Consider the following 15,018-nt stretch of genomic DNA (forward strand, 5'->3'; position numbering starts at 1 on the left):
GTCTCGTTCGTTTGCCCGTTTACAATCAAATTAGCCTACAATTTTGTCCAAATCCGGCAGTGCCCGAGCTACGTTGATTTCATATGTCTTATCTGGTCCCGATCGAGATTCAGATGATTTGAGCCGAAAATCGTCTGTCAACAAGTAATCAAAAATAGAAAAACACGAAAAGGGGTGCAACACGAGGACTTCCCAGGGGGTCACCCATCCTAGTACTGGTCTCGTCCAAGCACGCTTAACTTCGGAGTTCAGATGGTATCCGGTGCATTAGTGCTGGTATGATCACACCCGACATTGATTGGGATGTTTATTCTTATATCCCTCGAGTAAGTGTGGCGCGGGCGGCGATGGACAACACGCGGCACTGCTCTCACCAAATCAGAACCATGATGTTAAACGTTCTGGCGCGATGGCAGAGCTAGGATGGGTGACCTCCCTGGGAAGTCCTCGTGTCGTGACCGTTTACGTAAAATATAGCTAAAAAGTTTGAAATAATTGTTTTTAATCAGTTAATCGTCACCGGAGTAATCTGCGTCATACCCTTCCGCACAGAACCGGTTCACGACAACAAAAATCGATAAATGTTCCCAGAAAATAGAAAAAAAAAATAAGAAGAAGAAAATAGCGATTGCAAAGCTATTATTATGCCTGTGATACGATAAAATGGAACCGGAATCGAATTTCGGACTTCCTAAACATATTTCTTAAGGAAACGGAAGCTTAACAGAAGCTGAAAATCGCAAATTCGAGGGTCTTAGAGAAGGAATTCGGCTAAAATCTCACAACCTCGTTACGGAGTAATGTGTCTCGTTTGTTTGCCTATTTACAATCAAATTAGCCTACAATTTTGTCCAAATCCGGCAGTGCCCGAGCTACGTTGATTTCACATGTCTTATCTTGTCCCGATCGGTATTCAGATGATTTGAGCCGAAAATCGTCTGTCAACAAGTAATCAAAAATAGAAAAACACGAAAAGGGGTGCAACACGCGGACTTCCTAAGGGGTCACCCATCCTAGTACTGGTCTCGTCCAAGCACGCTTAACTTCGGAGTTCAGATGGTATCCGGTGCATTAGTGTTGGTATGATCACACCCGACATTGAGTGGGATGTTTATTCTTATATCCCTCGAGTAAGTGTGGCGCGGGCGGCGATGGACAACCCGCGGCACTGCTCTCACCAAATCAGAACCATGATGTTAAACGTTCTGGCGCGATGGCAGAGCTAGGATGGGTGACCTCACTGGGAAGTCCTCGTGTCGCGACCGTTTACTTAAATTATACCTAAAAAAGTCGAAATATTTTTTTTAATGAGGTAACCATCTCCGTAGTAATTTGCGTCATACTCTTCCGCACAGATCGGCTCACGAAAATAAAAATCGTTAAATGTTCCCAGAAAATAGAAAAAAAAGAAGAAGAAAATAGCGAATGTAAAGCTATTGTTATGCTTGGGATACGATAAAATGGAACCGGAATCAAATTTCAGACTTCCTAAACGGATTTCTCGAGGAAACGGAGCTTAACAGAAGCGGAAAATCGCAAATTAGAGGGTCTTAGAGAAGAAATTCTGCTAAAATCTCGCCAGCTCATTGCGGAGTAATGAGTCTCATTCGTTTGGCCCGTTTACAATCAAATTAGGCTAAAATTTTGTCTAAATCCGGCATTGCCCGAACTACGTTGATTTCACATGTTTTATCTGGTCCCGATCGAGATTCAGATGATTTGAACCGAAAATCGTATGTCAACAAGTAATCAAAAATAGAAAAACACGAAAAGGGGTGCAACACGAGGACTTCCTAGGGGTTCACCCATCCTAGTACTGCTCTCGCCCAAGCACGCTTAACTTCGGAGTTCTGATGGGATACGGTACATTATTGCTGGTATGATCGCACCCGACATTGAGTGGGATGTTTATTCTTATATCCCTCGAGTACGTGTGGAGCGGGCGGCGATGGACAAAACGCGGCACTGCTCTAGCCCAATCAGAACCATTAAGTTAAGCCTTCTGGCGCGATCGCAGAGCTAGGATGGGTGACCTCCCCGGGAAGTCCTCGTGTCGCGACCGTTTACGTAAATTATGGCTAAAACAGTCAAAATAATTGTTTTTAATTAGTTAACCGTCTCCGGAGTAATTTGTGTCATACCCTTCAGCGCAGAACCGGCTCACGACAACAAAAATCGCTAAATGTTGCCAGAAAATAGAAAAAAAAATAAGAAGAAGAAAATAGCAAATGTAAAGCTATTATTATTCCTGGGATACGATAAAATGGAACCGTAATCGAATTTTGAACTTACTAAGAGGATTTCTCGAGAAACGGAAGCTTAACAGAAGCGGAAAATCGCAAATTAGAGGGTCTTAGAGAAGGAATTCGGCTAAAATCTCGTCAGCTCATTGCGGAATAATGAGTCTCGTTCGTTTGCCCGTTTACAATCAAATTAGGCCACAATTTTGTCCAAATCCGGCAGTGCCCGAGTTACGTTGATTTCACATGTCTTATTTGGTCACGATCGAGATTCAGATGATTTGAGCCGAAAATCGTCTATCAACAAGTAATCAATCAAAAATAGAAAAACACGAAAATGGGTGCAACACAAGGACTTCCCAGTACTGGTCTCGCCCAAGCACGCTTAACTTCGGAGTTATGATGGGATCCGGTGCATTAGTGCTGGTATGATCGCACCCGAAATTGGGTGAAATGTTTATTCTTATATGCCTCGAGTACGTGTGGAGCGGGCGGCAATGGACAACACGCGGCACACCTCTCGCCCAATCAGAACCATGAAGTTAAGCTTTCTGGCGCGATGGCAGAGCTAGGATGGGTGACCACCCCGAGAAGTCCTCGTGTCGCGACCGTTTATGTAAATTATGGATAAAACAGTCAAAATAATTGTTTTTAATGAGTTAACCGTCTCCGGAGTAATCTGCATCATACCCTTCCGCACAGAACCGGCTCACGACAACAAAAATCGCTAAATGTTTCCAGAAAATAGAAAAAAAATAAGAATAAGAAAATAGCGAATGTAAAGCTATTATTATGTCTGGGATACGATAAAATGGAACCGGAATAAAATTTGAACTTCCTAAGCGGATTTCTCGCGTAAACGAAAGCTTAACAAAAGCGAAAAATCGCAAATTAGAGGGTCTTAGAAAAGGAATTCGGCTAAAATCTCGCCAGCTCATTGCGGAGTAATGAGTCTCGTTCGTTTGCCCATTTACAATCAAATTAGGCTACAATTTTGTCCAAATCCGGCAGTGCATGAGCTAAGTTGATTTCACATGTCTTATCTGGTCCCGATCGAGGTTCAGATGATTTGAACCGAAAATCGTCTGTCAACAAGTAATCAAAAATAGAAAAACACGAAAAGGGGTGCAACACGAGGACTTCTGTGAGAACCCGGATTTTTCAAAGCAAAGAACCTTAAAAGCTCGGAAAGTAGCTCAAAAAGAAGACGAGGCAACGTAAACTCTTGAGAATTGAGGGTACGTCACTCGGAAAAGGAAACCCTTACCTCACAAGCTAAAACCCTCAGCTCAAGGAAGCTCCAAAATTCTTGGAAAAGAAACCCCATGCTCATGAGCTCAATCTTTTACCTCAATGAAGCTCATTCTTTCTTGTCCTAAAAGAATAAAAAAATAGAGCTAGGTGGAGAGCTAAAGCATTGGAAAATTTTAATGTGCAATAAATTACCCTTGAGTAAATCAAGGAGAAGAGCTAAAGGATTGGACATATTTATGACCATTGAGTTAACCACAGAAGGAGCTAAAAGAACTAAAGGTTTGGAAAAACTTATTATACAAGTGATGACTATTGAGTTAACCAAGAAAGGGAGCTAAGGAAAGAGCTAAGAGGCTTGGACCAATTTATTGTGCAAGAATGGACTCTTTACTAAACCAAGGTGACCTTTGATGCTTGAGTTAACCTTGACCACATTGATGGCTTGCTTGGGCTCCAATATTTCGGCCATGGGGAGGGGAAAAGTCCATCCTTCACCTATAAATACCACCTCAACATGCTAATGAAATCACACCCAAAAATCAGCAAGAAAATTCGGCTCATTTCCCTCCAAAACCACCTCTCGGCTGTCGCTTGCAAGAAGAAAGAAGGAGGAGTTGTTCCGGCTTTTCAATTCTGTGATTTTCTATCCACATCGTTGTGAAGATCATCTCCTGTTTCGGTCATTACTTGACCGAAATTCAACAAGTTTCGTTCGCCAAAGTTCTGCACATTTCGAACCGTAACTTCGAGAGTATTGTAAGTGGGTTTTTGATATGTATATTCGTTTGTATTTTTAAATCTTGAATATATAAGTTATGACATGTATGAATGTGTGTCCTCTTTTTTCGAAAATAGCATGATGACCGTCTTTTAAAATTTCGATCGATTATGTGTTTTCTTCTATGCTACGAAATTCTTTGGTTCCGCTGAATCCGTCTGAAACTCTGATATCTGAAAAGTCTGATACGTTCTGTCTTGTAAACTTTGAATTCTGTGTTGCACTGTTACAACTCGATTTGAAATGGGACGAGAATTGTAATTCTGTCTGGCCCCCATTGGTGGGTATAAAACCATGTTCTGTCTGGCCCCCATTGGTGGGTATAAAACCATGTTCTGTCTGGCCTCCATCGGTGGGTATAAAACCGTGTTCTGGCCTCACCTCTTAGAGGACTAACATATTGGGGACAATTTGACCTTGGAAATGAGATGAGTAACAGTGTTCTGTCTGTTCCGATCTGTTCTGTTCTTAATTGTTCTGATCTGTTTCTGAACTGCTCTGAATCTTCTGATAACCTCTGTCTCATATTTATTTTGTTTCTGTTATGATGAGTTAAAAATGATAAGATTTGAAAGTTTGTTAAAGAAATGTTTTAAAGATTAAGTTCTATATGTATCATTGGAAATCGATCGACCCCCACTTATTGAGTGTTTTCCAAAACACTCACCCCTTACAAATTTCAGATTAAAATGAAGACTAACTGAATGAGGAAGAACAAAAAGCCTTATGGGGATGGTAGCCGATGAGCAAGATACAAGAAATCAAGACTTTATTTTACTTTTGTTCAGTTTCCGCATTTGCAACTCTGATGTATTTTATTCTATTGTCAATGTAAAGACAATGTTTTATTTATGAAAAAGACTGGTTTTTGGCATTTCGATACGAGGCTTAATTGTTTTAAAGTAATTGTTAAAACAATGCCGGATGTCACAGGCGCTTCAGACACTTTGCGTGACATTTAAGTGGTATCAGAGCCGCCAGGTTCATAATCCTGCTGGGATTTTGACAGACAAAATTTGAAGAAGTCAAATTTTGGCAAAAGCCTAGTACATTCTGAAACAAACTCTCAATCTTTCCAAAATTCTTTGAGAAATTCGAAATCTATTTCCTTCAATCATTCTGAAATTTCTAGTATAGAAAGTTCCACGAAATCTTTGTTTCAATCAAAATTTTTAACCTTTCTATCCTTTACTTTGATACCATTATGAAATTTTACCTCAATTTATGGTCTTGTACTCGTGCTCAAGCCGCACTTCGCATGCGTCAACATTACTTGAGGAAAACAAGATAAACAAGAACTCACAAAGATTAAGAATCTGCTTCAAACTGATATACATAATCTCAACCATCACCTTGATCGAGCAAAGAGCCAGCTCGCCCTAACACTACACGTGGTACGACTAGTTTCCCTTAATCGAAAGTTGATAGTAAGGATTGAAACTTAGAAAAACCTTGCTAACCGTTCTCGTCATCAACATGAAGACCTTTCTCGCTAGCAAGAACGTTACATCGCCAAGCTTCATGGTGCAATGGATAGACTGCGCACCTTGTCGTGGAAAATGTGGAAGAAGAAGAAGAAGCACCTATGGATGTAGTGGAAAAAGAACAGTAATGTTGAGAGATGATAAAGTAGGCTAGACTGGTATTATGGTTAAATGATATGAAAGAAAAAAGTGTAACATTTCTTTGAGAATGTACATAGATAAGTTGAAATATATTTTGGGAACATACCTATCAAAGATAATTTGACTTATATTTTTGGGAATACAAATACTCTGATATAAGTTGACTTACATTTGGGAATTCTTCCGACTTAAGATGAAATGTTTGATTCGCGGATAATAAATTATTTATGAAAATATGAGATAAGAATTATATAAGTTTTGATATTCAGATGTAAAAGTTGATTTTTATGTCAATAATTAACGGTATGGACATTTAAATTTGGGCTATTAAGCGATAAATTTAAATATGTAAGATTTTGGAATATTTAATAAAGTTAAGAAACAATAACTTAAGTTAAGAAATTAAGGTCATTACCTTAGGTAAATAAAGAGAGTTATGAGATATTGGTGGACATCAAGGGAAGTGTAGCATGCATAATAGGTTCTTACTCTTCTTATAGTAAAAAGAAAAATAGGGGAAAGATTTGTGGAGAAAGACATCCAACGAAGCTTGTTTGTATTAAAGCATGTTAGGCTCATAGTTTTGATTAAAGACAGATTTAGTAAAAGAAGAATTGTTTGAGGAATTAATTTCTTCCGTACAATGTTGAAAGAAATTTTAACTAGGTTATTGAGACTTAAGTCAATAGGCTGATAAGGAGTTATGTTCTAAGATTCTATATTGATTTTATGTTTGGAGATAGTAATCGTGATAATTTAGAACACAATAAGTATGGATACGCATATATTCAGTGCCGATTTTATTTAATGTACTATGGTAAATTTCAACGTCATTCTGAGAATTGGTTGGTTGGACAAGAATCATGCAGTGTTAGATGGTCGAGGTAAGAATGCCAAACTCCAATCCAAGAATAAATCGTATTTTATGGCAAGGATAAGGAACAAAAATACTTCCTTTCTGCTTCTCAAACTTAGAAAGTCATGGAGTATGGCTAAGAAGTCTAACTAGCGATAATGAGAGAAGAAAAAGAAGGAATTGAGCTCAAGATATAAAAATATTCCCGTGGTACGAGAGTTCTGAAAGCGTTACTTCGAATTATCTCAGATCGTGAAAGAATTCGAAAGTAACTTTATAGCTCGTGCTGCACCAATATCTAAAGAACCCTAGCAAATGGCTTCAGTTGAACTCAAGGAGATAAAAGTTCGATTCCAAGATTTGTTAGACAAAAACAAATCAGACCAAGTGCCTCTTCTTGGGGAGATTCAATCTTATTGGTACAGAAGAATGGTGAAAGTACAAGATAGTGTGTCATTCGACAAAGTACTATATGAGATCAAGAACAAATGTCATCTTTCAAGAATAGATGACCTTTTCTATCAGTTAAAAGGAGCTAAGATCTTTTCGAAGCTCTATCTAAGGTCAGACTATCACAATTGAAGGCCAAGGCAGAGAATATTCCTAAAACAGCCTTAAAAAGAAAAGGGTATGGACACTATGAGTTCATGATAATACCTTTTGGCATGACCAATGCTCCAGCAACATTCATAGAACTCATGAACAGAGTGTTCAAGAAAATTCCTCGGCAAGTTTGTGGTAGCATTTATTGAAGACATTCTTGTATATTCAACAAGTGAGAAAGACCGCAAGGAAGATCTTCGTCTTGCTCCACCGATGCTCAGAGAAAAATAACTAAATACTAAATTTAAGAAATGTGAATTTTGATTAAAAAATGTCACATTCTTCGGTCATATAATATCTGAAATGGGCATATCAGTGGATCACCAATAAGGTGGAGGTAATCATAGACTGGCCTTGATCGAATACTGGAATAGAAATTTGAAGTTTTCGGGATTATTTGGCTATTAAGAAAATGTGTTGAAGGATTTTCTTCCGCTCACCAAGCTCACTCAGAAGAACTCTAAATTCAATTAGAGTGAAGAATGTGAGAAGAGTTTTTAGATCTTGAAAAAGAAACTCGTTTCTACGCTAGTATTAGTACTTCCTGAAGAAGGCAAGAATTTCACAATTTACAATGATGCATCAAAAGAGGATTGTGATGTGTTCTCATTCAAGAGGGCAAGTAATTGCCTATGCATCGATGAAATTAAAACCATGTGAGCAAAATTATCCAACACATGATAGTGAATTAGCCACAATTATATTTGAGCCAAAGATCTAGAGAATCAATTTCTTTAGTGTCAAACGTGTGAAATTTATCAATCATCAAAGCCTCAAATACTATTCACACAAAAGGAATTAAACATGAGACAAAGACGGTGGATCGAACTATTGAAGATATTTTAGGGCGTGTGCCATGGACCTCGGACTCCAATAAACACCCCCCTTTAATTGAATTTGCCGATAACAATAATTATCATGGAAGTATTGAAATCAGAGAGAAAGCTATCATGGTACTTGAATTGTTGATAAAGTAGCTATTATCAAGGAAAAACGCAAGGCAGCTCATGATCGACAAAAGAGCTGGGCTGATTTAAAGTTAAGACCGTTGGAGTTTGAAAATGGTGTGAAAGCTTATGTTAAAGTTTCCCCTATGAAAGGAGTGGTTCGATTCAGCAATTCTAGAAAGATAACTCCAAGATATGTCGGACCCTTCGAAATACTGAGAAAAATGGGAAACCTAGCTTATCAGCGGGCTTTACCACCAGGCATGTCAAGGATTTACAACGTCTTCCATGTCTCACAGCTAAGGAAGTATGTCTCATATCCAAGTAGCATTCTTGAAATTGAACCGCTACTAATCAAAGGAAATGTGAACGAGGAAATGAAATATGAAGAAGTCCTTATTCGAGTAACATCAAATACCAAGTGCTGAGATGCCGAACAATTCCATATATCAAGATACAATGGTCGAATCATATGGAACGAGAAGCAACTTGGGAATTTGAAGAACGTATGCGCACTCGGCACCCTCACTTTTTAAAGATTTATCTAACTCAAGTTTCGAGGACGAAACTTCCAATAAGGAGGGTGGGATGTGAGAACCCGGATTTTTCAAAGCAAAGCACCTCAAAAAGCTCGAAAAGTAGCTCAAAAAGAAGCTGAGGCAATGCAAAACCTTGAGAATTGAGGGTACGTCACTCGGAAGAGGAAACCCTTACCTCACAAGCTAAAACCCTCAGCTCAAGGAAGCTCCAAGATTCTTGGAAAAGAAACCCCATGCTCATGAGCACAATCTTTTAGCTCAATGAAGCTCATTCTTTCTTGTCCTAAAAGAATAAAAAAAAATAGAGCTAGGAGGAGAGCTAAAGCATTGGAAAATTTTAATGTGCAATAAATTACCCTTGAGTAAATCAAGGAGAAGAGCTAAAGGATTGGACATATTTATGACCATTGAGTTAACCAAAGAAGGAGCTAAAAGAACTAAAGGTTTGGAAAAACTTATTATACAAGTGATGACTATTGAGTTAACCAAGAAAGGGAGCTAAGGAAAGAGCTAAGAGGCTTGGACCAATTTATTGTGCAAGAATGGACTCTTTAGTAAACCAAGGTGACATTTGATGCTTGAGTTACCCTTGACCACATTGATGGCTTGCTTGGGCTCCAATATTTCGGCCATGGGGAGGGGAAAAGATCATACTTCACCTATAAATACCACCTCAACATGCTAAAGAAATCACACCCAAAAATCAGCAAGAAAAATTGGCTCCTTTCCCTCCAAAACCACCTCTCGGCTGTCGCTTGCAAGAAGAAAGAAGGAGGAGTTGTTCCGGCTTTTCAATGCTGTGATTTGCTATCCACATCGTTGTGAAGATCATCTCCTGGTTCGGTCATCACTTGGCCGAAATTCAACAAGTTTCGTTCGCCAAAGTTCTGCACATTTCGAACCGTAACTTCGAGAGTACTGTAAGTGGGTTTTTGATATGTATATTCGTTTGTATTTTTAAATCTCTAATATATAAGTTATGACATGCATGAATGTGTCCTCTTTTTTCGAAAACAGCATGATGACCGTCTTTTAAAATTTCGATCGATTATGAGTTTTCTTCTATGCTTCGAAATTCTTTGGTTCCGCTGAATCCGTCTGAAACTCTGATATCTGAAAACTCTGATACGTTCTGTCTGGTAAACTTTGAATTCTGTGTTGCACTATTACAACTCGATTTGAAATGGGACGAAAATTGTAATTCTGTCTGGCCCCCATTGGTGGGTATAAAACCATGTTTTGTCTGGCTCCTATCGGTGGGTATAAAACCGTGTTCTGGCCTCAACCCTTAGAGGACTAACATATTGGGGACAATTTGACCATGGAAATGAGATGAGTAACAGTGTTCTGTCTGTTCCGATATGTTCTGTTCAGAATTGTTCTGATCTGTTTCTGAACTGCTCTGAATCTTCAGATAACCTCTGTCTCATATTTATTTCGTTTCTGTTATGATGAGTTAAAAGTGATAAGATTTGAAAGTTTGTTAAAGAAATGTTTTAAAGATTAAGTTCTATATGTATCATTGGAAATCGATCGACCCCCACTTGCTGAGTGTTTCCCAAAACACTCACCCCTTACAAATTTCAGATAAAATGAAGAGTAACTGAATGAGGAGGAACAAGAAGCCTTCTGGGGATGGTAGCCGATGAGCAAGATACAAGAAATCAAGACTTTATTTTCCTTTTGTTCAGTTTTCGCATTTGCAACTTTGATTATTTTTATTCTATTGTCAATGTAAAGACAATGTTTTATTTATGAAAAAGACTGGTTTTAGTCATTTCGATACGAGGCTTAATTGTTTTAAACTAATGTTAAAACAATGCCGGATGTCACATGCGCTTCGAACACGGGGCGTGACAACTTCCCGGCGGTCACCCATCCTAGTACTGCTCTCGCCCAAGCACGCTTAACTTCGGACTTCTGATAGGATCCGGTGCATTAGTGCTGGTATGATCGCACACGACATTGAGTGGGATGTTTATTCTTATATCCCTCGAGTACGTGTGGAGCGAGCGGCGATGGACAACACGCGGCACTGCTCTCGCCCAATAAGAACCATGAAGTTAAGAGTTCTGGCGCGATGGCAGAGCTAGGATGGGTGACCTCCCCGAGAATTCCTCGTGTCGCGACGGTTTACGTAAATTATGGCTAAAACAGTCGAAATAATTGTTTTTAACGAGTTAACCGTCTCCGGAGTAATCTGCGTCATACCATTTCGCACAGAACTGGCTCAGGACAACAAAAATCGCTAAATGTTTCCAGAAAATAGAAAAAAAAATAAGAATAAGGAAATAGCGAATGTAAAGCTATTATTATGCCTTGGATACGATAAAATAAGTCCGAAATCGAATTTCGGACTTCCTAAGGGGATTTCTCGAGGAAACGGAAGCTTAACAGAAGCGGAAAATCGCAAATTAGTGGGTCTTAAAGAAGGAATTCGGCTAAAATCTCGCCAGCTCATTGCGGAGTAATGAGTCTCGTTCGTTTGCCCGTTTACAATCAAATTAAGCTAAAATTTTGTTCAAATCCGGAAGTGCCCGAGCTACGTTGATTTCACATGTCTTATCTGGTCCCGATCAAGATTCAGATGATTTGAGCCAAAAATTATCTGTCAACAAGTAATCAAAAATCGAAAAACACAAAAAAAGGGTGCAACACTGAGGACTTTCCAAGGGGTCACCCATCCTAGTACTGCTCTCGCCCAAGCACGCTTAACTTCAAAGTTCTGATGGGATCCGGTGCATTAGTGCTGGTATGATCGCACTCGACATTGAGTGGGATGTTTATTCTTATATCCATCGAGTACGTGTGGAGCGGGCGGCAATGGACAACATGTGGCACTACTCTCTCCCAATCAGAACCATGAAGTTCAGCGTTCTGGCTCGATGGCAGAGCTAGGATGGGTGACCTCCCCGGGAAGTCCTCGTGTCGCGACGGTTTACGTAAATTATGGCTAAAACTGTCGAAATAATTGTTTTTAATGAGTTAACGGTCTCCGGAGTAATCTGCGTCATACCCTTTCGCACAGAACTGGCTCACGACAACAAAAATCGCTAAATGTTTCCAGAAAATAGAAAAAAAAATAAGAATAAGAAAATAGCGAATGTAAAGCTATTATTATGCCTGGCTTACGATAAAATGGAACCGGAATAGAATTTCAAACTACCTAAGCGGATTTCTCGAGGAAACGGAAGCTTAACAGAAGCGAAAAGTCGCAAATTAGAGGGTTTTAGAGAAGGAATTCGGCTAAAATCTCGTTAGCTCATTGCGGAGTAATGAGTCTCGTTCGTTTGCCTGTTTACAATCAAATTAGGCTACAATTTTGTCTAAATCCGGCAGTGCCCGAGCTACGTTGATTTCGCATGTCTTATCTGGTCTCGATCGAGATTCAGATGATTTGAGCCAAAAATCGTCTGTCAACAAGTAATCAAAAATAAAAAAAACACGAAAAGGGGCGCAACACGAGGACTTCCCAGGGGGTCACCCATCCTAGTACTGCTCTCGCCCAAGCAAGCTTAACTTCGGAGTTCTGATGGGATCCAGTGCATTAGTGCATGTATGATCGCACCCGAAATTGAGTGGATGTTTATTCTTATATCCCTCGAGTAAGTGTGTAGCGGGCGGCGATGGACAACACGCGGCACTACTCTCGCCCAATCAGAACCATGAAGTTAAGCGTTCTGGAGCGATGGCTGAGCTAGGATGGGTGACCTCCCTGGGAAGTCCTCGTGTCGCGACCGTTTACTTAAATTATGGATAAAACAGTCGAAATATTTGTTTTTAATGAGTTAACCGTCTCCGGAGTAATCTGCGTCATACCCTTCCGCACAGAACCGGCTCACGACAACAAAAATCGCTAAATGTTTCTAGAAAATAGAAAAAAAATAATAAGAAGAAAATATCGAATGTAAAGCTATTATTATGCCTGTGATACGATAAAATGGAACCGGAATCGAATTTCGGACTTCCTTAACGGATTTCTCGAGGAAACGGAAGCTTAACAGAAGCGGAAAATCCCAAATTAGAGCGTCTTAGGGAAGGAATTCGGCTAAAATCTCGCTAGCACATTGCAGGAGAATGAGTCACGTTTGTTTGCCCGTTTACAATCAAATTAGGCTACAATTTTTTCCAAATCCGGCTGTGCCCCGAGCTACGTTGATTTCACATGTCTTATCTAGTCCTGATCGAGATTCAGATGATTTGAGCCGAAAATCGTTTATCAACAAGTAATCAAAAATAGAAAAACACGAAAAGGGGTGCAACACGAGGACTTCCCAGGGGGTCACCCATCCTAGTACTGCTCTCGCCCAAAAACGCTTAACTTCGGAGTTCTGATTGGATACGGTGAATTAGTGCAGGTATGATCGCACCCGACATTAAGTGGGATGTTTATTCTTATATCCCTCGAGTACGTGTGGAGTGGGCGGCGATGGACAACACGTGGCACTGCTCTCGCCCAATCAGAACCATGAAATTAAGCGTTCTGGCGCGATGGCAGAGCTAGGATGGGTGACCTCACTGGACAGTCCTTGTGTCCCGACCGTTTACGTAAATTATGGCTAAACAGTCGAAATAATTGTTTTTAATGAGTTAACCGTCTTCGGAATAATCTGCGTCATACCCTTTCGCACAGAACAGGCTCACGACAACAAAAATCGCTAAATGTTTCCAGAAAATAGAAAAAAATAATAATAAGAAAATAGCGAATGTAAAGCTATTATTATCCCAGGGATACGATAAAATGGAACCGAAATCGAATTTCGGACTTCGTAAGCGGATTTCTCGAGCAAACGGAAGCTTAACAGAAGCGGAAAATCGCAAATTAGAGAAGGAATTCAGCTAAAATCTCGTCAGCTTATTGCGGAGTAATGAGTTTCGTTCGTTTGCCTGTTTACAATCAAATTAGGTTACAATTTTGTTCAAATCCGGCAGTGCCCGAGCTACGTTGATTTCACATTTCTTATCTAGTCCCGATCGAGATTCAGATGATTTGAGCCGAAAATCATTAGTCAACAAGTAATCAAAAATAGAAAAACACGAAAAGGGGTGCAACACGAGGACTTCCCAGGGGATCACCCATCCTAGTACTGCTCTCGCCCTAGCACGCTTAACTTCGGAATTCTGATGGGATCCGGTGCATTAGTGCTGGTATGATCGCACCCGACATTGAGTGGGATGTTTATTCTTATATCCATTGAGTACGTGTGGAGCGGGCGGCGATGGACAACACGTGGCACTGCCCTCGACCAATCAGAACCATGAAGTAAATCGTTCTGGCGCGATGGCAGAGTTAGGATGGGTTACCTCCCTGGGAAGTCCTCGTGTCGCGATCGTTTACGTAAGTTATGAGTTAACCGTCTCCGGAGTAATCTGCGTCATACCCTTTCGCACAGAACTGGCTCACGACAACAAAAATCGCTAAATGTTTCCAGAAAATAGAAAAAAAAATAGTAATAAGAAAATAGTAAATGTAAAGCTATTATTATGTTTAAGATACGATAAAATGGAACCGCAATCGAATTTGGGACTTCCTAAGCGGATTTCTCGAGGAAACGGAAACTTAACAAAAGCGAAAAATAGCAAATTTGAGGGTCTTAGAATAGGAATTCGGCTGAAATCTCGCCAGCCCATTGCGGATGAATAAGTCTCGTTCGTTTGCCCGTTTACAATAAAATTAAGCTACAATTTTGTCCAAATCCCGCAGTGTCCGAGCTACATTGATTTCACATGTCTTATCTGGTCTTGATCGAGATTCAGATGATTTGAGCCGAAAATCGTTTATCAACAAGTAATCAAAAATATAAAAACAAGAAAAGGGGTGCAACACGAGGACATCCCAGGGGATCACCCGTCCTAGTACTTCTCTCGCCCAAGCACGCTTAACTTCGGAGTTCTGATGGGATCCGGTGCATTAGTGCTGGTATTATCGTACCCGACATTGAGTGGGATGTTTATTCTTAAATTCATCGAGTACCTGTGGAGCGGGCGGCGATGGACAACACGCGGCACTGCTCTCGACCAATCAGAACCATGAAGTTAAGCGTTCTTGCGCGATGGCAGAGTTAGGATGGGTGACCTCCCTGGGAAGTCCTCGTATCGCGACTATTTACGTAAATTATGGATAAAACAGTCGAAATAATATATTTTAATGAGTTAACCGTCTCCGGAGTAATCTC

The 15,018-nt window shown here is 40.1% G+C and overlaps 8 non-coding genes and 2 pseudogenes across 8 annotated transcripts; all 10 read right to left on the reverse strand.

Annotated features, from left to right (window-relative positions):
• Positions 1-171: 171 nt before the first annotated feature.
• Positions 172-290, reverse strand: LOC142515101 (5S ribosomal RNA). The gene has a single exon (XR_012810962.1). It is a non-coding gene; the product is annotated as a 5S ribosomal RNA (ribosomal RNA).
• A 685-nt stretch (positions 291-975) lies between these two features.
• On the reverse strand, positions 976-1,094 carry LOC142508141 (5S ribosomal RNA). Its single transcript, XR_012806369.1, has one exon. It is a non-coding gene; the product is annotated as a 5S ribosomal RNA (ribosomal RNA).
• Positions 1,095-1,772: 678 nt separating this feature from the next.
• On the reverse strand, positions 1,773-1,891 carry LOC142508121 (5S ribosomal RNA). The gene has a single exon (XR_012806350.1). It is a non-coding gene; the product is annotated as a 5S ribosomal RNA (ribosomal RNA).
• Positions 1,892-2,578: 687 nt separating this feature from the next.
• LOC142512466 (5S ribosomal RNA) lies at positions 2,579-2,680 on the reverse strand (annotated as a pseudogene).
• Positions 2,681-10,683: 8,003 nt separating this feature from the next.
• LOC142512524 (5S ribosomal RNA) lies at positions 10,684-10,803 on the reverse strand (annotated as a pseudogene).
• A 685-nt stretch (positions 10,804-11,488) lies between these two features.
• Positions 11,489-11,608, reverse strand: LOC142508444 (5S ribosomal RNA). Its single transcript, XR_012806655.1, has one exon. It is a non-coding gene; the product is annotated as a 5S ribosomal RNA (ribosomal RNA).
• Positions 11,609-12,293: 685 nt separating this feature from the next.
• Positions 12,294-12,412, reverse strand: LOC142516505 (5S ribosomal RNA). Its single transcript, XR_012812296.1, has one exon. It is a non-coding gene; the product is annotated as a 5S ribosomal RNA (ribosomal RNA).
• A 683-nt stretch (positions 12,413-13,095) lies between these two features.
• LOC142508471 (5S ribosomal RNA) lies at positions 13,096-13,214 on the reverse strand. The gene has a single exon (XR_012806682.1). It is a non-coding gene; the product is annotated as a 5S ribosomal RNA (ribosomal RNA).
• A 671-nt stretch (positions 13,215-13,885) lies between these two features.
• On the reverse strand, positions 13,886-14,004 carry LOC142513249 (5S ribosomal RNA). The gene has a single exon (XR_012809206.1). It is a non-coding gene; the product is annotated as a 5S ribosomal RNA (ribosomal RNA).
• A 653-nt stretch (positions 14,005-14,657) lies between these two features.
• On the reverse strand, positions 14,658-14,776 carry LOC142506777 (5S ribosomal RNA). Its single transcript, XR_012805056.1, has one exon. It is a non-coding gene; the product is annotated as a 5S ribosomal RNA (ribosomal RNA).
• Between the last annotated feature and the right edge of the window lie 242 nt (positions 14,777-15,018).

The sequence above is a fragment of the Primulina tabacum genome, chromosome 10 (genome assembly GCF_025594145.1).
Source record: "Primulina tabacum isolate GXHZ01 chromosome 10, ASM2559414v2, whole genome shotgun sequence".
In the NCBI taxonomy this organism is placed as follows: Eukaryota; Viridiplantae; Streptophyta; class Magnoliopsida; order Lamiales; family Gesneriaceae; genus Primulina; species Primulina tabacum.